Genomic DNA, 25,968 nt, shown 5'->3' with positions numbered 1-25,968 from the left:
AGTACACGGCTGGCAATAGATTACTCACTGGGGTAATCAGGGGAGAATCAACACTTTCAATGAGGTTCTAATTTCTGTAAGATCTTATTTTTTGCTTGCATATAATTCCTGAGTTCTACCAGCTTATATTTCATCACCTTCTGTGGTATTACAATCTTCTCTTTGATGGCTAGCATTTCAGTTTTGCACTCCTGTTTAGAGAATACCACTTTTTTCCTTGATTTTATGAAATTCATGTTTTAAAATATGTTCTTCTCATACCTTATGTAATGTACAGGGATCATTAATATGCTTCATATATAATATATATTGTTTATAGATGATATGCTTCAATCCTTCTTCAGCATCATGTTTGTTAAATATCTTGAGTAAATAGATAGGTGCTCTGAGTGAAAATGTTTAATGTTCAATGTTTATGCAGTAAATTCTAAGGAGAAAAGAATAATACACCTAGAATCCTGGGACATACATTAGCTTTCGTCAGTAACTGATAGTTTTTAAGTCACAAGAGAGAAGTGAGAAGTTGGCTACAAAGGAAATATGATCACCTATTTATCAGAGATAAATGAGTGATATCTTCAGTGGTATGAAGGAAAATTGTTTGGCTTAAAAATTTTATAGCTTCACCTCATTCAGATAGGTGTCCCATTTTCAATGTTGAGATATGGCTCATTTTTGGCTCCCAACTTCCTATCTGAAGCATGACTCTGACTCCAAGCTTTACACAGCTTCAGATATATTTCCACACCATGGAAAGCATGACTCTGGCTTAAAGCCTTTTTTTTTTTTTTTTTTTTTTTTTTTTTTTTTTTCTGGAGCAGTTTGAGTGCTAAAAACCTTAGGCAATGGGGCTGGGGCTTTGGTCCTTTTTGTAACTGTGGATTTCCACTTGCATTCTTATTTTGGAATCCATCAATGTTTCAAGTCTACAGTATTCTCTTTCCAATATTAATAATGTGAACTTACATTTATCAGTGTTTAAAATGTTCCCTATCATTCTGATATTGCTGTGTGTACAGGTGCACGTGTACGTGTGTGTGTGTGTATGTGTGTGTTGTGTGTGTGTGTGTGTTGGGTGGAGTCAGTCTTATATCATACAGTTTATAGTCCATCAGCTAGAAGACATATTACTTAAAAAATATGAAATGTACTTTATTAAATACAAAATGCAGAGATTGTGAAATTTAAATTCTTTGGAGGTGCTATGTTACTGCAAAGCCATCTTATGGGTTTGATTTCATTGCCACTCAATATGCTTATTGCATGAATCTTTTAGAGCAAGAAAGGGCACTCACAAGCCCTCTGATGAGACACAGATAATGGCAATGGGCCTTTTTTTTCCAGCTGCTTAATAAATCACAGTTCAAGGTTAATGGCAATTTCAGTTGGAGCAACATGCTTGCATATGGTTCCAAATATCTAATAAATTTTCCAGATCAAAATGTTTGGGTTATAATTTGTACAGGATGAAGATAAACCATTTATCACATAATCCTACTGTTCTTTTAGAATCAAATTAGTTCATACAATGTTACCTATCATGCAGATATTTATATTCAAAATATTCGACCTCCACATTTTACATTTAAATGTACCATTAATGTGTACCTTAAAAATAATTTGCATGTGATGTAGATTTGCTAGTGATTACATTAAGCATAAACATGAATATTTCAAAATCATATTCTGAATTCAAAACCCATTATATTAATTCTATACTTTTAAAAATGACCTGCAAAATAAATTTATAACTATATCTAAATATTATCTACCCTGTGAATTCTGTTCATTGCAGTTCAAATTTTGTGAAAATTGTGAAGTAAATAAACTGCAGGGCTATAATCCATTTTCTCCTGTTACAGAATTGTGCTCCAGGGAAGAAAACAAGTGAGCTAGTCACATCTGTAATGCTAATTCTAATGATGGACCTCCTAGAAAACAAACTAATGATATTTACTACTGGGAGATGTCTTACCTATGGAATGCTTTAGAAAGATGTACCTGGTCTGTCTAGCAATGTTCATAGTAAATAAATCTGTAATCTATAAATTTCCAGTGCATGGCTTTCAAAAAAAAAAATGCCATTCATGCTATGTAACCATCTGAGTATAAAATGGAAATGTTTAGTGATCAAAACATATCTTTGTTTTTTGTAACTAATGCAGCAGCATACAGTAATTAGAGAACATCCTACTCAATGTGACAAGAGCACACCCAAAGTAGCAAGGACCGTCAATGTGTATACTTGAAATATTTAGTAAATCTTGGGACACCTGGGTGCCTCAGTCAGTTGAGCTTATGACTCTTGATTTTGGCTCAGGTAATGATCTCAGGGTCATTGGGAAAGAGCTCCACCTTGGGCTCCATGCTCAGCATGGAGCCTGCTTAAGATTCTCTCTCTCTCTCTCTCTCTCTCTCAAAATAAAAATTGAAAAAAGAAATATTTTAGTAAATCTTGCTACTTGATAATAGCCTTGATTTTTGTTTTATTCCAGCCTTTCTATTTAAATATATTGCTTTTAGAAATATTTATTCTCCAAGGGATATATGAATTAAAAATTCCTAAATTGGCTTTACCATTTAGCATTTACATGCTGTGTTCATTTAAACATGCACCTTTGTGCAAAATTAAACTTAGTTTCCTTTTGAGATTATGTAACATTGTATAATGTCTTTTCCTGTTTCTTTTGGTAATATATATTTTGGTAATATATATTTATTTTATATCTAATATTACATAGGATTGGGCATTTGCTGCATTCATTTTGTTGTTGTTGTTGTTGTTATTGTTGTTTTATCCTAATTATCAGCACTGAAATAGAAGACAATTTCAATTAGTTCCTTTATGTTGTGGCCTGGGTAGATTTATTAAAGTTCATGAATGTCAAGATTGTAGTTGAAAGGACCTATTGCAAACCTGAGGATATTAAATTACCTTATTTAGACAGAAAGGAAGATTTGGGCAGCAAAGCATGTGATTCCTAAACTGAGTTTAGTAATTGGAATTATAATAAACTAATATAAAAACTTCAATTTACTTGTCATGTAACTTCCAGATAAATAAAATCTGATACCTGTATGTGGGCATTTTAATAATGAAGCAATCTGTCATACACATAATAGGCAAGACTCACAAACATGAAGATGTTAATACTCCTTGAGCTGATTTGTCAATTCAATGCAATTCCAAAGAAAATCTTAGGAGAGTTCTAAGTGGAATATGGTAAGTTAATTTTAAAGTTTATATGATAGACAAAATGTCAAGAAACAGATCATTCCCAAAGAATAGAAAGTGGGAGATCTTCTACCAGGTGTCAAGAACTTGTTCAAAATCATTACATGAAAATGAAGCATAAACATACTGAAAAATATAATAAAATAAACATAAACATTTAATTCATAACCAAGGTGTGATTCCAGATTCCTAAAAGAGGCTATTAGGTAGGACGATTTTAGTTTCTAGGACAATTTTAGTTACCAGTATTGGGAAAAATAGATGTTTATCTTTACATCACACCACACAAATAAATCAATTTCACATGGAACTTTGCAAGTGCCTTAAAGTAATACATAAAATGGTGTAGCTCCTTTGGAAAATAGTCTGGTGGTTCCTCAAAAGTTCAAACATAGACTTAAAATATGACATAAATCCTTTCTTTAGATATACCTTAGTGAATCGAAATACATGTCCACATAAAATCTTATAAATGAATACTTACATAAGTATTATTTAAAGTAACCAAAAAGTGCAAACAACATCATGGTCTATCAACTATTGAATGGCCAAACAAAATATGGTAAATCCTTACAATGGGATACTATTCAGTCATAAAAAGTAATGAAATACTCATATATGCTACAATATACATTAACTTGAAAAGATGCTAAATTAAAAAAGCCACACACTAAGACAAAATATTGTATTACCCATTTATATGAAATACTCAGAATAGGGATTTCCACAGGGATAGAAAGTCATGGGAAAGGAGAAATGTAGAGTGACATTTTTTTTTTTTATTTTTTAATGTTTATTTATTTTGGAGACAGAGAGAGTGTGAGTGGAGGAGGGGCAGAAAAAGAGGGAGACACAGAATCTGAAGCAGGCTTCAGGCACTGAGCTGTCAGCACAGAACCTGATGCAGGGCTCAAACCCATGAACTGTGAAATCATAACCTGAACCAAAGTTGGATGCCCAACCAACTGAGCCACCTAGAAGCCCATGTAGAGTGACTTTTAATGGTATGAGGATTCCCTTTAGGGTGATAAAAATGTCCTAGAAATTGAAAATGGTGATTGTTGTGGTTTGATATTATGAAGTTTCAGTATGTGCTGCCTACATATCTGAAGTGAGGGAGAGAGTAGCTCTGATGGCCCAACTGGAAGCCAGTCATTCCAATACACTGATGATAAGATCACATCACTGAAAAACCCTCTTCATCACAGGGAGAGGAGTTTTAGGCAAAACTCCTGCTTACCCCTGAGTAGCAGGTTTCAGTTCCCTGTAAGTCAGTGGAATTATTTGAACAAGCCACTCACATCCTCTTGTGGGAATAAAAGATCACTCCACCCTCCTGATATTATGAAGCCCACCTTTTATAGTCACTGTTTACTCTCTTGAGTGCAGCTCCTATGTGACCCTGTGTAGCATGCTGTGTGCTCCCTCTAAGATTGGAGTATAAGTGGTTACTAACCTGATGTCAATATCATCTGGCCAGTATCAGGTGTCAAGTCGTTGGTCATCCTCATAACCGAAAGTAGGATTCTCTCTCTCACCAATGGGGTAAAGAGTAAGCAATCAAAATATGGCTGTACATCCTTGGGAATACACACACAAAAAAATCACTGAATTGGACACTCTAGAAGGATGAATTATATGGTATGGAAATTGTAACTCAAGTGAAAAAATATTAAAAGAGCTTCATAACACACATTCACAATAAGTTTATATACAGAGCATATTAAAAAATCCTACAAATCAATAGGTAAAATCCCAACAATTCAATAGGAAAATTTGCAAAAACATGCATAGAGAGATTTTACATAAGAAGGAAGATATAAATAAAGTGCAATATCAACAAACTCTTGTCATGAGCTTCAGCCTAATAGGTAATCATAAGAATGCAAGTTAAGGTGAATAATATGACATATTGATACTCAATTATTCTGAAATTTACGTAATCAGATGTTGGTAACATTGAAAAATCAATAGTTAACTTTTGTGTCCTACTTATGGATGGACAAGTTTGTACAACGACCTTGGACAAAAATTGTGAATAGCCTGAAGTTAGTATGTATATATCTTATGTCCTGTCAATTATACTTCTAAGTATCCTAAGAAAAATTATCCTCATGTACAGGAGAGCACATACAGAACCGCTCATTGCAGATTGTTTGTAATAGCAATAAAAAAAAAGAAAATGAAGACAATTAAAAGGATGTTGAATATACAATTATTGATTCATACCATGTAACACCATACTGTAGGTAAAAATTACAATAGCAACAGAAATCAACAATACTATATTTAAAACAAGGTGTTTTGTTTTGTTTTGTTTTGCCACAAATGATTCTTGGAATTTCATTCTGCAATATTGATTTTGATGTTACAGCACTTCCTGGAGTAGTCTGAGAAGATATAATCAGTCTTCCACCTCCTTTGCTATATTTTTGGCACCCTGCTACTATTCAGAAATGTCTGACTTTAGGACACAAAGCTATTGAAATAAAAGACAATCCTGGAGAGAAATTAAATGTTCTAGAAGGTCAGCCTCACATCCTGCCCATTTATCTGTATTCTTAATTTTTGATATTTCAAACTTGATCTCTTGGGACTTATATGTCAAGCAAGTTAAAAACTAAGGAGCAACCAAAGTGTGAAGCACTCTGTTGGGTTACATGAAGAATACAACGATGAAGGATTTCCAGTCCCCAGTCACAGACATTCCCAAGATAATAATGAAAAAGATACATAACAAGTAACTTGGACAGCAGACCAAAAAAAAAAATACATCAATCATAAACTCAATGTAGATTAAGTATAGAAGTATAGTGTAGGAAAAGACTAATTTCGTTCGTACAGTTTCAGGGAGTTTTACCCAGGTAGCTACAATTAACATTTATCTAGTATCTACCATATTCCAGAGGATGTGATGCAGTATTTTTTAATAAGGAAAATTATGAGTAACATAATCTTAAGACTTGAAGCATATTTTCTTTTTTTTTCTATATCATTATATATAATTCAGCTCACAACTCACGTTTTTAGATTCATCTATAATTGTCTTGCAAAACCATTCTTTTGGCATTAGTTGGATATAAAACTTTATATGCATTGAACAGTAATTCTCATTTCTGCCTCCCCTGCTCTTGTAACCACCATTCTACTCTGTTTTTATGAGTTTGAGTATTTTAGATATCTCATGTAAGTAGGATCATTCAGTATTTGTCCTTCTGTGACTGGCTTGTTTCACTTATTTTAATCCCTTCTAGGTTCATCCATGTTGTCACATATGACAGGAAGCATTTCTTCTTTATGAAGTCTTATGTTCCCTATACATTTAGTTACTTAATATCCTCTTGATATATGTATTTAAATAATAATAATATACATGGTTGTTATTAACTGCTTTCCTTTTTCTTTGGCTCCTACATTTAGCACATCTACCTATCGGCACACATGGGGCACACACAAGCACATATAATGTTACAAGTACATTTCTCTATTAAATCTATATTTACTACCTTTAGATCAAATCAACACAGACTGGACCTTTTCCAGAAACCATACTTGTTAAGGAAATGGAGCAATTCATCCTATGCAGAAAAACAATGTGTATCCTTGAAACTACACTTAAAATAGGTGTAATTTTCATTTTTCTATTCAATATTGACCTCTGCAATTTTCCAATGCTCTAATAGATGTATCAAGAAAAAAAAAAAAAAGAAGAAAGGGAATAAATGATACCTTCTTTAAAAAATCTCATGTCTACAGGGTGCCTAGCTGGCTCAGTTGGTTAAGTGTCTGACTTGAGTTCAGGTCACAATCTCACAGTTCATGGGTTTGAGCCCCGCATCGGACTCTGTGCTGACAGCTCAGAGCCTGAAGCCTTCTTCAGATTCTGTGTCTGCCTCTCCTGCTGTTTCTCTCCACTCACTCTCTATCTCTTTCTGTCTCAAAAATAAACAAAAAAAGGTCTGCCATCTACTGCAAAATTTTCAAAGTTTTAGATCTCAGAACCTCTTCATGCCCTAAAAAATATTGAGAACCGAAAGATTTTTTTATGTAGGTTGTGTCTACTAATAGTTAAAATGTTAGAAATTAAAACTGAGAAACTTTAAAAATATCTATTCGATGTTTTAAAAATAAAAATATATTAATTTATATAACATATATGGTAAAATAATTATTTTAAAACAAATTAAAAAGAAGAGTAGCAATAAGTTTTACATTTTTATAAAACTTTCCAATGTTTGGTTTAACAGAGGACAGCTGGACTCTCATATCTACTTCTACATTCAATCTGTTCAATCATGCTGTTTTAGTTGAGCTATATGAAGAAAATGCAACCATACAGATATGCAGTTGGAAAACGAAGGAATATTTTGATAAACTTGTTCAGAATATGATGGACATTTTTCTTTGATAATATCTAAAATTAAGCAATTTTTTAATGGTTTCTTAAAAGTTAAGCTGAAATATGGATTCTGAAACCATATTAATGAATTCTTTTAACTCTATTACATTAAAATACATTGTTCTATCTTGGTAAGCTGTCAAATTTATTATGACAAAAATAATTCTCCAAAATTATAACTTTCTCCCAAGAGCTTGAATTTTATTCTTGGCCATTATTACTGTCATTGTTTTTCTTGAAATAACAAGTTCACTTCATTTCCTTTCAAGAACATTTCAGCTAAATACCAAAGTGTGAATTACTATGGTTTATCTGTCAGCCATTGTTTTAAATAAAAATTATGTTGTGAGAAAAAAACAACTAATTCAGCTCACAACTGAAAGTCATGCCAATGCTTTACTTGGATGTAACATTGTACCTTAGTATACAGCAGAAGTGTTTTCTGTGCACATCTCATTTTTCATACAGAAAGTTAAAAAGACATATTCAAGTTCAACATCTGATACAATTAATACATTTCTCCTGCTCTGTCAAGGACATTCTGCAGCAATACTATTTTGTGCTTGTTTATTTCTTTGAGCAGTTATTTATTTACTGTTTATTGTGTTTCTGTGAGTGTGTGGATGTGAGGAATGCAGTGATAGATAGCTTGATTCCACTGCCTTGATTCATGCTAAGGCATCAATAGTTTTACCACCACTGTTTTTGTACCATTAGTGCAAAAGCCAGCACAGTGAAAAAAGCAAATAATGTATTATTATGAAAATTGTTCTGTTCGTTACAGTCCCCCTGAAGTGTGAGATTCCTAGTGGTGTGTGGACCATACTTTGAAAACCACTGGTCTAGTGTAACCATGTAAATTACCTTCTTTGATAATAAATACATAGAAGAAATCTGCACTTGAACCAAATGCTGACAAACTGCTTATACTACTTCCAGAAAGGAAACAGTATACTAGACCATATATTTATAGTCAGAAAAATATAGATTTGAATTCTAGCCATGTGATTTAGTAGCCCCATGTCTTTAGAAAAATAATTCAATCTTTCTTGCTTTGCCCTCATTGCTGAAACTGATTTTTTAAGAGTAGTGTAAGAATAAAATGAGACCATGCACAAATGCACTCATACACACAATACCTGGCATATAGAAATGCCTGATTAATAGCAGTTTCTATTATTATTTTTGTTGTTGCCAACAAGGCATGTAATTAATGGTATTGTATAAGTTTTGATCTTTCTACCCCACATTTAGTAACATCAATTTTAGATGAATGTAGCTTTCAGTGAAAGAGCCAATTTTAACATATGGGCCATGACAGGTGATTTATTCTAAAGATAATAGCACTGGAGAATTAATGCAGCTAGGATTATATTATTTACCTGTTTTGAAAATAAAACTATTGAATTTCATCACTGTTCATCCTCATTGTGCACCATCATTTCAATAATTGATTTTCATGTGTGAGTCACTGTGTCCCAAGTCAGAAGAAAATTCCATAGAAGTTGGGAGAGCGAATTAGCACACCACAAAAGAATAATGAAAGAAATGGGCACTTGTTCCCTATTTTAATAAAGCTCTTCACATATAAAAATGATTCAACTGTTGTAAAAATTCAAGGAAAATTGAATTTTTATCTTTGTCCTACATAAGAGCCTAAAGTGTGAAAATGAGAATAGTACAGATATACAGTATCAAAATTGTGCTTCCGTTCTGTTTATATCCAGTTCAGTTGCTATTAGCATTAAAGGAAGATTGTAGAAAAAGATAAAGAATATTTGAAGCTATAGTGAAAAAGCCATTAACTTTGGAGTCAGATAGGCCAGATTCATGTTCTAGTTGTGTTACATGATTGATCTAAGCATAACTCTGGATACTTCCTCAAGTCTTCTGATCCCTGATTTCTTCAACTGCAGAAGAATTATGAAATAATTACCTCATGGTAATTACCTCATGGTGGTTCTGAAGAGCTGAGATTAAACTATTGAAAGTGGATAACATCCTCACATGGAATAAGTAGTCTCTAATCAGTCATTTCTGCTTATTATTATAAAACTATTAAAATAGTGGGGCTTCTTTTCTTAATGTAGAACTTAAACTGGCTCTCCTTATACATCCTCTCACAAAGTTGACCATGCAATATAAGGTTTTAACACCATTTCAAAAGGACTAGTTGATTTGGTCAATTCAGCAAACATATTCTCTTAAATAAGGATCTCAACAAAAGATAAAAACAGTTGTTTTCTCTATAGACTTACACAAATATACAACTAAGCTGTTAAGATTATTTTTGTTTATTACTTACTCTTCCCTGCTAGAATGTAACTTCCTTAAGTAAAGAGATTTTGGTTGTTTTGTTTGGAAGTGTCCAACTCATGCTAAGTTCTCAAGAAATGATTTGTGAATGAGTATTTTGAATAAAAGAGGTGGAAAAATATGTGAAGCAAGATTATTGCCTCAGCCAGTTAAAACTGCTATAACAAAATACTATAAACTGAGAGGACTGTTAACTACGAACTTATTTCTTATGGTTCTGGTGGTAACACGTTTGAGAGAGTAGAGGACCATCATGGATGAGTTATTGTTGAGGGCTCTCTTCCCAGGCTGCACATAGCTGTTTTCTCTTTATATGTTCACATGGCTGAGAGCAGAGAGAACTCTTGGGTCTCTTTTATAAAGGCACCAATCATATTTATGAGGGCTCCACTCTCATGACCTCTCATCTCCTGAGGGTTCCATCTCCTAAGACCATCACATTGGGGGTTAGGATTTCAACATATAAATTTAGGGGATGGGGGTACAAACATTTTGTCCCAAACGATGCCTATTTCATTTTAAGTTAAAAAAATGTTCATTCACTATTATAAGACAAAGCACTATAAAATATTATTCCAAAGATAATAATAAATAAAACATATTTTTCAAAGATAGTAATAAGAGCTATAATTTATTACATCTGAATTTATACTAAGCAACATTATTGAACACATACTTTGTGCTAGACATTATGCTTAATAGATACTGAATCATCTGACATAGAGGCTATATGAAAGCATCAGAGTAAATCCATAACATAAGTACTGGTAAAGCTTTACTTCTATTTTATTTAGAATAATTTAAATAACATTTTATTTGCCCTCTTCAGTGGCTATCTTGGGGGACAGAATGCTGGAGGGACTTTGCAGAGACTACTCATACTGAGTATTAAATTTCCCACGATATAGTATTTGAAAAAAATCTCTTGTAACCTGAAAACAGTTCTAAATAGAAGAAACATCTGTTTTGGGAGAGCACCTAAATGAGGAATATTGAAGCTAAATTAGCATGATAGATCTATATCACTATAGGTATCATTTACGTTATAATTAGGACTTAATCTGATGTTGTCCACTAGATTTTATTTCTGTCCACCCTCAGGGTGACATCATATGCCTTGAGGCACAGTGCCTATACTAGTGCAGATCTCACTTACTTGCAATGTACTGAAAGTTTTGACCTCATTCCATTTACTCATTCTGCAAATACTTCTTGAACTTTTGTTTAATAAATAAATCTCTGGGGCGCCTGGGTGGCTCAGTCAGTTAAGCGTCCGACTTCGGCTCAGGTCATGATCTCGCAGTTGGTGAGTTTGAGCCCCCGCGTTGGGCTCTGTGATGACAGCTCAGAGCCTGGAGCCTGTTTGAGATTCTGTGTCTCCCTGTCTCTCTGACCCTCCCCCGTTCATGCTCTGTCTCTCCCTGTCTCAAAAATAAATAAACGTTAATAAATAAATAAATAAATAAATAAAGCCCCTTGGAAATAAAGGGGAATCTAACAATATCTTGACTTTTAGGAACTTGAATTCTAATAGTAGACAACCATAAAACAATAACGCTGATGTCAAAATAATTGCTATAATAAAAGGTTATATAAGAGGGCAGAAACTTCAAACTCTGTTGGAGGAGCAAGTGATATTTTCAGAGGATGCCTATTCAGAACAGAGATTCAAGTGACAATTATAATATTTCCAAGTACTAGAAAGGAGAGAAGATTTCAGAGGAGACAGTATGTAATTAGGTATACAAATACACATATATCACTTATACACTTTCAAGACATATAGGTAGTTCGGTTTTGTCCTGTGTGGAAAACTGGGAGATTAACTTGGACAGTGAGGTAAGGGTCAGAATATGAAGGACATTGCATGTCCTGTGAAGGAAAATTAGATTAGAAGTATTTCAACAGAGTGTCTTGCTTTTGGATAGTTCCTAAGTACAAGAAAACCTGACAAGAGTATATAATTAAAGTCACTCATTTGTAATAATTTTTTAAGTGTTCTGTAAGAGTTCAGTCATTTTAAGCCAAGTTTAGATTGAATTAATTTATTTTGGGAAATGAAGTTCTGCTAATTAGGTTTTGCCCTCAGGCCTATGGCAAGTTGTCAATATGGATTTTGGTGTAGAAGGCAGGGACTTCTTATTGTAGTAACCTATGGGAAATGTTGCCTTAACTGCTGACTTGCAGAAAAGTTACCAAAAACTTCTACCAGTCTTTGGTAGACAATTAGCAAAAACGGAGCTGTGATAAAACAGACCAATTTTATAACATGCTAGCAATTTGCAACTCCAGGTGTTTTTCTATGAGCAGATATCTCAAAATATTCTTAAACTACAAAATTGAGCAAAATTGTCAGAGTACTCAATTTTAAAACACAGTCATAAAATTTTGAAAATATTGTATAACAAAGAAATAGATTTACTCTGAAAATTATTTATTTTAAAGATATAAGTGAGATGTGCTAAAACATGGATACTCACCATGTTCTTTGCATCCTTGGTAGTTATATAAAAAGTTTAAAATAGATACTTGTCCACAGAACTAAAATGCAGGTGTCAGGAAGTACATTCCCTGTCTGTCCTCTCATTTTTTTTTTTTTTTGTTTATTTTTGAGAGAGAGAGAGAGAGACAGACAGAGCACGAGTGGGGGAGGGACAGAGAGAGAGGGAGACACAGAATCTAAAGCAGGCTCCAGGCTCTGAGCTTTCAGCACAGTGCCCAATGCAGGGGCTTGAACCCACAAGCCGTGAGATCATGACCTGAGCTGAAGTCGGACGCTTAACCAACAGAGCCACCCAGGCGCCCTCCTCTTATTTTTTATTGCAACCAGATGTTCTTAAAATTATCTCCAGCTCTAAACTTAAATCAAATCATTCCTGGATATTGACCATTTGTCTTCCAAGAAGAAAATAATCGGTAAAAACACTTGGCCTTAGTTACAGGTCTTTTATTCTTACTGATGGATTCCACATAATCCCACACTTCATAAAAAGGACTTGATTCCAGCATGTTTACATACATTTTGACCACACTATTAGATTTTCTCTTGGTTTGTATCTATCAGGTTTTTGGTTAATTATTTTGACTTCATATTTGTTAATGTTTTATTCTAAGTTGTTCACACTCCCTGAACCAGACCTTATTTATAATTGTTACCTTAATTTTTTTCAACCACAAGAGTGCTTTTTTTAGTTTAAAAAATGTCCCTGTGACCTTAACTAGCTATTCACAGACAAGGGTGGAATGACAGATTTCTTTATATTTGCTTGTTTCCACTTAGGAGCAGTTTGGGAGAAAGATAAATTTGGATTTGTATTTAAATTAATTTAATCAAAGGTGCTTAAGTAAATTACCTGGAACGCTTAAGACAATTGTTTATGAGTTAATGAATCAGAATTTGAAGAGGGCTTCTTTGGGCATGATGTATTTTATTTATGTAGAGGAAAGCAAGTGGAGGATCTTGAGGTGGCTATATCACTCACATAATGGACTTCTCTGGCCTTTCTATTGGTGGAGTGTCATTCTTTAGGGACTTTCTAAACGGCTTGGCTTCTCATTTCATGGAAGTCTAAGAGTAGTGTGATTTCAATCATGACAGCTAGCTTCCCCAGAAGGAATGTTTCCACATATCTAGGCAGAGGCTGAAAAGTTTCTATAAACTAGCTTTGAAAATGGCAAAATATCCTTTCCAGTACTTTCTTTTGATCCTTAAGGTAAACCCACATTTAAAGGAAGGAAGAAATAGACTTTATCTCTAGTGGTGAAAAATGACACACACTCATACTCAGGGGTAATGAATTCATGTATGATGTATGGTCTGGAGATCAGAAAATAAATAAATTGGAAAAAAAAAAAAGTAAAACTGCTTTCTCAGAAATTGTAACTATTAAAGCATAAGGTGATAAAAATAATAAATAATAAAAGGAAATGGATTGAGAAAGGTTTTCTCCCCCTCTTTGTTATCCCTCTATCCATTTTATAGGTATAAGAAATTTTGGACTCCTGGATGTCAGTTCCATGTATAAGTAGATTTAACATAATGACTTTGTCATAACAATAATAATAAAGCTGAATGTACAGAGAAATCAATTTCTTGTCTCCCTAAGAACAGGGAGAACACAGGGAAAATTGTTGCTACAAGAATTAGAAACTCAGACAGATAAATACAAGAGTCACATCTTATCAGAATAGTGACTCATGAGCCATGGGACCCAGTGCCAGAGTAGAGAAACCCAGAGAAACCTTGCCCCACACGGGGGCAAGGACCCCGTGTGCTCCAAAAGAACACTTGAGGACCAGGAACTATCTCAGGGAGTGCTGCAGGTCAGACTGCTAAGAATCTGGGTTTGTTTTGGTAGACCTGTCCCTAAGAGGCAGAAGGAGAGACTGATCACCTCCCAGAGTTTTCCTAGTAGTTCCATAAGTAATAAGGAATGAAACTGCAACTCTAAGCCTCTGGGCACTAGGTGACAGGTCAGAGTCACTGTGTGACTGTGTGGGGACTTCTCTCTTATTCATTTCCTGAGTCAATAGCTATGATAATTAGAGCCAACTGTCTCTGGTTAGTCTACCTCAGAACGGTGACTTTAAGGAATATTCCCAAGCAGCTGTCAAAACTCCTTTTGTTTTGGAGAAATTCCCTGCCTTCCCTGGACTGACAAGGACTGCCTAATTCCATTAGTGGAAAAAAGAAAACAAAACAAAAAACCCAGAGTCTCCTCCCCTTCTGAGCTGACAAGATTTAAAACTGGGAATTGTCTTCCTCTGCCTTCTGCTAGCACCTCACCTCTTCTGCCTTCCCTTCCCCCTCCTCCTGTTTATGCACCACCTGCCTCCTCAATGCCTCAGGCACCATTAGCTCCTCCTCCCACCCTAGATGTCAAGGTGTAAAGGCCACCCACTTCAAATTTCCCCACCAGTGTTAAGGGTAAAAATTAACATAGGGAACAAATTGTTTTAAGTGGACCCAAGAAAAACGTATTCAGGGTTTAAGCTAATTTAAGTTTGTTGGTTTGAGATAGACCTGTTTATCAACATTAAATAAAAAATAAAATAAATAAAATAAACCTTTATTCTATCTTAGGTTTGCTGAAAGTCAAATAAACTCATGTTATCTTTGTTCCAATTTGTTAGCAAAAGGATGGCTTAAAATGGTTAACCCTATCTCATAGGTAATTGTTAAGATAGCTTTCAAAGTTTTGGGAACCTAACCTTACAGATTTGCTTGCATGATAAATTGTGGTTGAATTCATTGGATATCAACTGAGATACTGAGATAAAAGACTAAAGTAGTAATTACTAGATATAGGTCTGTGCTTTTGACTTATTGTAAAAAAACGACTATTTGGGTCTTACAAATGTGCTTCATGCTTTATGGAAAACCTGCTTTGTGCTTAATTGATAAATTTACCATCTAAAAAAAAGTCTGACATAACAGATAGTTCACAATTGGTTACTACTTAGTTTTCACTGGAGACTAAGGTTTCTAAGAGTTAAAATTCTGCTAAATATAATTAAGACTGATAAAAATAAGGAAAGTAACTCTGTAAAAAAAAAGTAGGAGATATGTAAGAAATGTATAAGGAATAGAAATACATTTTTGTTGAAGGTAAAAGAAAGTAATTTTGTCCTAAATGAGACTGGTTATTTGGAGAGAAATGCCTTAGGACAAAATCTGAATGCAAAGGAAAGTAGTAGAAGGGAAATCTTTGGAAAGGAATTTTATGTGTGGTCAGGATGGACTAAGATTAAAATGAATCCATTTTAAAAGCACATTGATTTAAGATTAAAATTCTTCCTCCTTTGATCCAGAGGGAAAATGGTGGTGATACCCTTGGTGGCAGCCTTCAAATCCTCCACATTTTTTTGCTCCTGTTTTGCAGAGGAATGGATGCCTGCACTATATGAGGGATGGATGATATATGAAGGGCTTTTACTGGGATACATGGGAGCCATTTTGCTAAACTTATCCCATTGTATGCTGAAAATGGATATCCACATGGCTGGAACATATTTATGCAGGCATTGCTGAAAAAGGAAAGGGAATAGACCTTGACTTTGGCCCTTTTAGCACCCTTGATGGACAATTTTATCCTTGCAAAAAATGGTTTTTGCAAGTCTTTTAAAATATATTTGTAAAGAGGATTACTGTTGGGCCAATAAAATTAGTGCATCCTTTTACAACCAGGAAAGTCTTGCTTGGTCACAGTTGACACCCCCAAAGTCCTTCAGGCAGAAAATGGAGGAATAGGAGATACCAGGAAAGACAAAGTCAGTTTTCAGAGGTAGGGTCAAGCCTGGATAAGAGTGTCTGCTCATAGTGTCTCATGACACTGACAAAGGCCTTCACTGCCAATCAAATAGCCAGCCAAAATGCAGGGCCAGGAGATGAGGCTGCACCTGGCCAACTATCAGGGTCATGAGCAGGTTCAAGGCCAATACTCCTTTGGGATACATTCTGAAAATTTGGGATGATTTTGATCTATAAACTCTGAAGAAAAAGAAACTCATTAATTATCATGATGTTGGAGGTCCTATAGGGAACTTCAAGTTTCCTACTGGGGCCCAGGTATTTCCATTTCAAGATCCTAATTGGGACTATGACCATCCCATTGATAAATGTTATTGCCATCATTTCCAAGCTGGTGCTTTAGGGAAATTAAGGAAGTCTAAGGTTAAGCCCTTAAATTATGCTAAATCAACCACTATTTTACAAACACAGAATGAGAGGTTGATGGCCTTCCTGGAGAGGTTGAGGGAGGCTCTCATTAAAAATATGGCTATATCCCCTGGCACCCCTAAGGCTGAGATGATTTTGAAGAAAAATTTGCCACTCAATCAGCCCAACATATACAGAGGAAATGCAAAAATTGGCTATTGGCCCACAAGGGATCCTGGAGGAGATCTTATGACCTGCCATTTGGGACTATTACAACCAAGACTTAAAAAAAAAAAAAAAAAAAAAATGAAAGAGGCTTAAGAAAAATCTAAGGCCTTAGTCATGGCCTTATGCATTATGTCAGACCAGACTTCCCAAGGTCCTGGCACCATATGCCACTTATATGGCCAGTCAGGGCACTGGAAATGAGACTGCCCTCAGAAGAGATAACAGAAGTCAAAGCCCTGTAAGCCATGCCCCTTGTGTGGAGACAATCACTGGAAGTCTGAATGTCCTCAGGGACCTCTATCTGAGAAGGCTGAGATGACCAGTGTCCCTGGAAGGAACTGATGGGGACTTAGGGTCTTCAGGGTGGCTCCTGGGAAACAACTGTCTCTTGGAAGCCCAGAGTCTTAGGTAACTCTGGAAAACTTAGGTAAATAAAAGGCTGGTTCACTTCCTTCCTGATACTGGAGCCACCTTTTCTGTTCTTCTTTCCACTCTAGGCCAAGTATCCAAATGCAGCATAAAGATTAGAGGTGTTTCTGGAAAATTTATAGCTAAATTTTTCTCTCTGGGATGCATATGGGGAAAACTAATTTTTTCTCATTATTTCTTGAAAATACCATAAAGCCTTACTCCCTTGTTAGAAAGGGGCATTAGAACTAAATTAGAGACTATAGTGCTACTAACTACAGGACAGATAAAGAATTGTGTGAGTTTTTGGGAATGATTGAATATTGTAGGCTGTAGATACCAGGATTCAGGAAAATAGCTCACCAGCCATATTAATTATGAAAGGAGACTCAATCCCACCTATTCTCCAAAGGAAATAAACTGGGGGCTGACTCAGGGGCACTGTCTCAGCCCTTGGGATGATTACAAACAGAGCAGGGGTGATAACTATTACCTAGCCCACAGAGCTAAAAGATCATTAAAGCACTGCATCAGGCCTTTTGTTTAGGGAGCAATAGAACTTAAATGCTTCAAAGGATGTTTACTGGGAAAACTTTGTCAAGGACAGTTCAGCAAGTAGTATCAGCCTGTTAAGTATTTCTTAGAAACAATCCTCTCAACCACAAACTTGCCCTCACAGGCAATCAAGGAACTGGAGGCTAACCAGGGAAGATTGACAATTAGGTTTCACTTATATGCCAAGGTCAAAGAAGTTTCAACATCTCCAACATCTGTCGGTATGGGTTGATACTAATTGGGTAGAGGCCTCCCCCAACCAAAAAAAAAAAAAAAAAAAAAAAAAAAGGGCACAAGAAGTAATAAAAGCTCTGCTTTATAAAATAATACCCTGGTTCAACTTACCTAATAATTTGCCAATTAATAATGTTAAATGTCTGTCTTGACATTTTCTCTGGTAGGATTCCAAGCTCTTAAAAAATTTTTACACCTTTAAATAAAGCAAACTGTATCCTTATACTCAGCAAAACTCTAGCACCCCACAAGCATTAGATACTTTAAATTAAAAAGAAATTAAATAAAGTTAGGGTCGGACTTTTGGAGAACAGAACCACCATTGGTTATTTACTGCTCCTCCATGACCTGGGTTATAAGAGATTCCCTTACATATGTTGTTTCAATATAACCAGTAATTCTCACAGTCTTATAACTGATAGACGACACTTGGGCATAATTGGACAACGTCAGGGTCTCCGCTGGATTGTTTGGTTTGGTAACTGGGGACGTTATCTTGAGATGCCATCTTATTGGTCAGTGTAATCTTTACTTTGTGTTTTTCTTTTTGTGCCTGCCAATGTTTATGCCACCTCATGCCTGCCATTCTTCCTATAGAAGCATAACGTGAGACACTCTACCGACCCTTGGGTAGACTCTAACTGCTGTATTCCCACACCGTCCCTTATCAGCCTGAAGAAGCCAGAAAGGTCATAGTCCCTGTTCCCTAATGGAAATTAGGGGCTCTATTCCGAGGGGGGGGGAGATAAATATGGAAAGGGTTAACATTAGGCAGGGAGACATAAGGGACCTTCAGGCAGGCAGACTGCAGCTACAAATGGGAGGCTGAAGAAGAAGACGGGGTTCTCCCCTTATTAAATCCTTTATGGGTGCTTCCCCCATTATCAATGGCATAAATGGGGATCTAACCCTAAGGCAACAGATTCCAGCCCTTGGTTCTACCCTAATCACCTTACACCACTGAGTCAGAGAGCGGTTACCTGTGAGTCTGACCACAGAGGGTCACCTCTTTAAACCAAGAGATGTTGTATGGGTGAAAGGATGTCCAACCTCTAAAACCCCTATGGAGGGGGCCCATTAACTGTCATTTTGTCCACCCTTATTGCAGTAAAGGTGGCTGAGGTGGGCTTCACAGCAGAGTGAAGCTGGCATCTCTAAACTGGGAGTGCATTCCTGATCCATCAAGGCCATGCACAATGATTATAGAGAGGAAGCAATCTGCAGCTCCAGAGGCTCTGGGAGAGACTGCAGTCCTGCTTTAGTAACTCCAGAAGCTGACTAATCTACACAAAGTAGAAGCTTGAGAAATCAACAGTTCAGTGAGATAAATTGGCTGTCCTTATTTTCTATATCTGTTTCCTTACTGTGATGCACTGTCACCCCTTGTTTCTTACTGTTATTGTGATTCTTTCTCTACTTGTCACCATAGGATTGGCAGAGGCCACCCCAGCTGGCTGCAAGTATAGTGAGTGGTTTCTGTTAGCACTCACTTTCCTTTTGCGGATGGGATGCTTCATTCATACCAACATGGAGAATCAAAGGCCATGGGAGGCTAGAGAATTAGATCCCCACAAACCTTGTAGTGGAACAGAATACCCCAGTCCTACCACCAGGGTTTGACTCCTGAAACGCTCAACTATTGGGAAAAGCTTCCTTGCCCAATGGGGGAGAAAATATACCATCTCTGTTGGAAACTTAACATGCCTAGGCCAAAGATTTTATAATTCAATCACCCGGGAAACCCAATGGTAGGGGTCCCTGGAGCACCTTGAGCCAGATCCCTATCCCTTTTCTAACTTCTTTCATCTCCAAGAGGCCTGGGAAAATGTCAATGCAGCCACTGAATGGCAGACCTCAAATGGACTATACTGGATATGTGGAAGGACAGCCTATACAGTACTTCCCCCAGGCTGGTCTGGTTATGTGTGCTGGGAACTATTCATCCATCTTTCTTCCTGCTCCCACTTGCCACAGGGGAACATTTGGGAATCCAAGTTTGTGGGGACAGGAAACTCAAAGGAAATGGTGTGCCCTACAGACTGGCAATTGAAAAGATGATGAGTGGCCTCCAAAGAGTATAATCCAATATTATGGCCTTGTCACCTGGGAAGAGGATGGGTCCTGGGGCTACCACACTCATATTTACATGCTAAACCACATAACCAGGCTGCAAGCAGTTGTAGAGATTATAACCAATGAAACTACCCAGCTCTTAACTTACTAGCCAAGCAGCAGACCAAAACACAAAATGTTATCTATCAAAATCGCTTGGCCTTACATTACTTGTTTGCTTCTGAGGAAGGAGTTTATGGAAAGTTTAACCTGAGCAACTGCTACCTGCAGATAGATAATAAAAGAAAAGTCATAGAAGAGATCACAGATCAAATGAAAATGTCACAGTCCAGACCTGGAAAAGTTGGGACCCTGAGGAGTTATTTGGAGTATGGTTTCCAACTCTCAGGGTATTCAAAACCCTCATGGGAATTATCCCCCTGATTTTGGGAGCTTGCTTAATCCTACCTTGTCTAGCTCCCCTGGTTATATGGTCTGTCTCCAGCCTCACTGAGGCAATGGTTGAAAGTAAAACAGCCATGTATGTAATGATGCTGTGGAAACATAAACCTCTAAACCAATATGATGCTCTTTGAGCCAAGATAAGGGGGGTCCAAGCATCAAAGGGGGGAATGTGGTAGGGACCTTCCCTAAGGAATGTGGTCAGAAGAAAAACACAAGATAAGGAAGGCAACCTGGCTATGTGCTTATGTGACATCCCTCTTGATCCTGTAGCATGAGACCACCCAATCAGACTGTATGTCTATACATTACCCATATATGGAGACAAAGAAGTTGAAAATGCATACAAGGCTACACCATGCAGCATTTTGGGCTGAGTTTTTTTGGGTGTGAACTCAGCTAAGCCTGTGCTGGCATGAATAAAATTGCTTCCTGGAAAGAAAAGTCTTGGTGCCACTTCTCTCTGTGCAAGAATCCCGCTACATTTTAACATCTCTAGGTGAGATCTATCTGGGCACCTGGGTGGCTCAGTCAGTTAAACGTCCAACTCTTGGCATTGGCTCAGGTCATGATCTCACAGTTCATGAGGTTGGGCTCAGCATTGACAGCATGTAGCCTTCTTAGAATTCTCTCTCTCTCACTCCCTCTCTCTCTCTCTCTCTGCCCTTCCTCTGCTCTGCCTCTCTTTCAAAATAAATAAGCTTAAAAAAAGTTATCAGATCAACATTAATCAAGATAAAGGAGAGACAAACTGGGGAAAGAAAACTAGTTTTATAATATTTAACACTAATTTATTGTAAAATTATGCCAAATGAAGAGTAAGATATTCACTTAATCTGATAATAGTACTTATAAAATATCTATAGCCAGTCCACATCATAGTATTTTAAAGTTTTTGCCTCAAAATTGTGATAAGACAATGATGTCCTTGAATAGCAGTTCTACTTCATGTTGTATTATATAACCTTGCCAGTGCAATGAGACAAGACAGAAAAGGAAAGTTAAAAGAAAGAAATAATGTTTGAAAAGGAAGAAACAAAAGGCCATTTGTCAAAGATGTGTAATGTAAAGATTATGTAATTTTTAAATTCAAAGGAATGGTAAGCAAATTTCTAAGTTAAACAAGTGATCTTCCTTATACAGCCAAAATAGAGTTACAGGTGTTAAAATTACCTTGCCATGGGAAACAAGCAAAAACTTGAAAACATGTGAGGTACAACACTAAAAACGTGATCATGAAAGAAATAATTGACAAGCTGGTCTTCATTAAAATTAAAAACTTCTGTGAAAGACAATGTCAAGGATGAGAAGACAAGCCACAGACTGGGAGAAAATATTTGTAAAAATTTCATCTATTAAAAAAATGTTATCCAAAATATACAAAGAACTCTTAAAACTCAAAGTGAAGAAAAGAAATAATCTGGTTAAAAAATTGTTCAAAGTCCTGATTTCACCAAGAAAGATACACAGTTGGCAAATAAGCATATGAAAAACTGCTCCACATGTCATTAAGGAATTTCAAATTAAAAGTAACAATGGATACCACCACATACATATCAGGGTGACCAAAATCTAAAACACTGACAACATCAGATGGTGACAAGGATGTGGAGCAATTGGAACTCTCATTCATTGCTAATGATAATGCAAAATGGTCACTTTGGAAGACAGTTTGGCAATTTCTTATAAAACTAAACATACTCTTACCACAAAATAACTCAATAGCAACACTTAATTTACTTGTTATTTACCCAAAGGAGTTGAGACTGATGTATACATGAAGCCTCCACATGGATGTTTATAGAAACTTTATTCATAAATGTCAAAATTTAACAGCAACCAATATATCCTTCAGTGGATAAGTGGATAATTAAACTGTGATACATGTAGACAAGGCATATTATTAAGCACTAAAAACAAATGATCTATCAAGCTATGAAAAGACATGGAGGAATCTTAAATGCATGTGAAAGGAGCAAATATGAAAAGGCTGCATACTGCATGATGCTAAGTATATGACCCTATAGAATGTCAAAACATTCTGGAAGAAACAAAACAACGGAGACAGTAAAAAGATCAGTGGTTGCCATGGTTAGGGAGAAGAGATGAATAGGCAGAGCACAAACAATTAGGACATTGAAAGTATTCTGTATCATACAATAATTCTGGATTCATGCCATTATATGCATTGTGAAACCCATAGAATGTACAACACCAAGAGAGAATCCTGAGGTAAACCATGGGCTTTGGGTAATAATGATGTGTCAATATGGGGTCCTAGTCATAACAAAAGTACCACTGTGGTGCAGAATATTGTTAGCTGGGGAGACTATGTGTGAGATGAAATAGGAGGTTGATAAAGTAGGTAGTTAAAATCTAGTTAAGATACGAGCTGGAGGCAAGTGGTTTCTCACTTCTTGGAGCTATTAAACCAAGAACAGCATGTGCATAGCATGCATTGTCCTTTCCAGGCTGTGTTCTACAATAACCTATAGCATCCTTATGATATATTCATACTTCAGTTTTGACACCCCCCACCCCCCGCAACACCCCTGGGGAAGAGGGCCATGACAGCTCCAGCAAGAACCTTGTAAGGCCAAAAATTAACCCTCCCAACTAATAGGAGGAGTGCTTTTGATACTTGGAAACAACTTCAGTCAGAGACTGCTCTAGCTGTGACCCAAAACCTACACAAACATAAGAAAAGATACCCTTAACCTTGGTGCAGTTGTCACCTGTGGTGTTGTCTTGAGAGTGTACTGACCTTAATAATCTTCTTTATTCTTGTTACTTTCCTTCTGGCTGTCTTTATTCAGGTATGGATCCTCATGTAAATCTTTCGTGGGCAATCCAAGAGCTAAGACTTCCATTCAGGCAATACAGAATCTCCTACTAGTAACAGGGTATGTGAGAATTCTTTGTATGTTCTGCTGAGTTTTGCTGTGAACTAAAACTTCTCTTTAAAAGATCTGTTTAAAAAATACAAACAACTATGACAACAAAATATATGACAACAATTTTGAAGACATAGGGTATCATGTATTGAAGGAGGGGGATTCCTTAGAGATGGAAAACAAACTAGGTGCATTCTAGTTTAATGATAGTCTCAGTTTACTGCGCTGAGGCAATTTTCAGGCCATTGGGAGAGAACCCAAAGTGGAGCCCAGAGGACTCTATGAGTTGAATAATAACTGCTGAAAGATGAGAAGGCCAGGGAGCCTAGAATTTGTAGGACCCAATTAGAGGGGAGAGAGCTATATGCAAGGTCTCTTTTGACTATTCAGCAGAACATTGCAGAACATTGCTGATCACATTCATGAGAGAAAACTACTCAAGGCTGGGAACAGAATCACCTACAAGGATCAGAAGAAATAGTTCTTATCTTTCCTATAGGACTGGGAACAGTGCTGGTTCCCACCAGACAGACGGGAAAACCTTATGATTTATATGTCATTAGGAAGAGTTTCATCTTGGTTGTAGGGAACAATTAGCAACATCTAAGACCATCTAAGAACAACATCTAGTTCTATCTAACACATTTTAAAAACAAGATCTGAAAGGATTAAAATGTTTCCAAATGACTTATCTGCATCCCAGAAAGGAGCTCAAGAACATTCTACAGGAGTTGAAAATTATCCAGGACCAAACAAGATAAAATTCACAGTATTTGAAGCCTGTATAATTTACTGAACATATCAGCAAAGTCCAAGTGTTCTCTGTGACTAGTAATAAGGACACTGTAATAAATGAAGACTCCACAACTGTGGGACACAGGGACTATGGAGGACATGCAAAAAGAGATCCATAAAGAACTATTGGAGAAGCTAATAGTTCGCCAGTTCTTTAGTGAGAACTACCTAGCCACTGATGTCAGAACTAAACTTTCTATTCTTAGTGGTATATTGTTTATAAATATATATAATGAAATAAATATAGGTTTTATTTCAGTAGGTAGAATATAGTCATTCTCAACAAATCTTTTTGACATTTTTATAATTACCCAAGGCAAAGAATTTCCCTTATGCATGTGTGTGTTATTCAGATAGCATTTTTCTTTTAAATTCTGCTATGCATCAGACCCACTAAAAAGTCAGGAAATAATGTAGTGAATAAGAAAACTATGGTATGCCTGTTCTTATGGAGCCCAGTTTGTTGAAGACTTGACATTAACATAGAAACACAAATACTTAATTGAATGTTTTATAAAATATGATATAATTTATTAAATTAGTGCAGAGAGTTCAGAGGTTAATGAGATACAGATATAGAGGTCAGTGGAACCTATGTTATTTTTATGTACAGGCCCATAGGACTTCAGTAGACAGTAGTAGGGCAGCAGTCTTAAGAAAGTCATCTTAATGCATGTGTATTTATCTGTAAATGTCGCAAGCAACAAACTGAGTTAGTGATGTAAACCAGAAGTGGATTAGCTTTAAAAAAAATAAAATAAATAAAGCTTAGCAGCTGTCTTTGCTTGGTGTTATTATCCTTAGAGAGAACTACCTAACAACAACAAAAAAGTTATATTGGGATATGGCTATTAGATGTAATTCTACTTTTTATATGCTGAAACACCTGCTTGAAAAGAAATGGTTTCAGAGTTGATATTTTTTGCACCAAGGATATAAACAACAGCTTGTTAATTTCCTTCTATAGAAACTAGAAATGTGCCCAAGAAGAATGTGATTATCATTAGTCCTGTTAAAATTTTAATGAAATAAAACCTATGCCACTACAGTTGTGTTGTAGCTAGTGGTTATTTTCTAAAAGTGCACCTATAGAAAAATTAAATGTGATGAAAACTGAACATTTTAATATGTCTATTATATTTTAGAAAGGAAACAAAATGCATTGAGACATTTCCATTTTTTGAGAGAACAAAATTAGTACATCCCATTCACTCAGGGTGTGGAGGCTACACTCATGAGTGGTCCCAAGGGACATAGTCCCCTTCCTGATTTGGATTTTTATTTCTTGTTGTGTCATTTTATGGTTTGACAGTTTATTGCCTCAGGCATGAAATTATTTACAAGTTCTTAGCTTTCCTTTTCAACATTCTGACATAGACTGGTAATCACACCAACATTCTTATATATTTTGGTCCATTTTCCTGCCTGCTAAAAATCTGAAAGTGTTAAATCATCTCTTATATCTGTTCCAGTACTGAAAGTCTTGCCTAAGTCTTGCCATGACTTTATCACAACGTAATAAAGCTTTGCGAAAATTTTGGTAAGACAAAGTAACTTGGAAAACTACAACTTGTTCCTGCTAATTTAAGGTGAATGAGAAGGACTTAATGAATATAAGCTTTAGTAAAGAGATAAAATCTAGATAGTAATAAAAACTAAATTTGAGTTAGATCTAAATTCAAATCATGATAATGTTATAATTTTATTTTATATTCTCTTCATAAGGACTCAG

This window comes from Panthera leo, chromosome D1 (genome assembly GCF_018350215.1).
Source record: "Panthera leo isolate Ple1 chromosome D1, P.leo_Ple1_pat1.1, whole genome shotgun sequence".
Lineage (NCBI taxonomy): Eukaryota > Metazoa > Chordata > Mammalia > Carnivora > Felidae > Panthera > Panthera leo.
The sequence above is the reverse complement of the archived record's forward strand: the minus strand, read 5'-3'. Positions refer to the sequence as shown.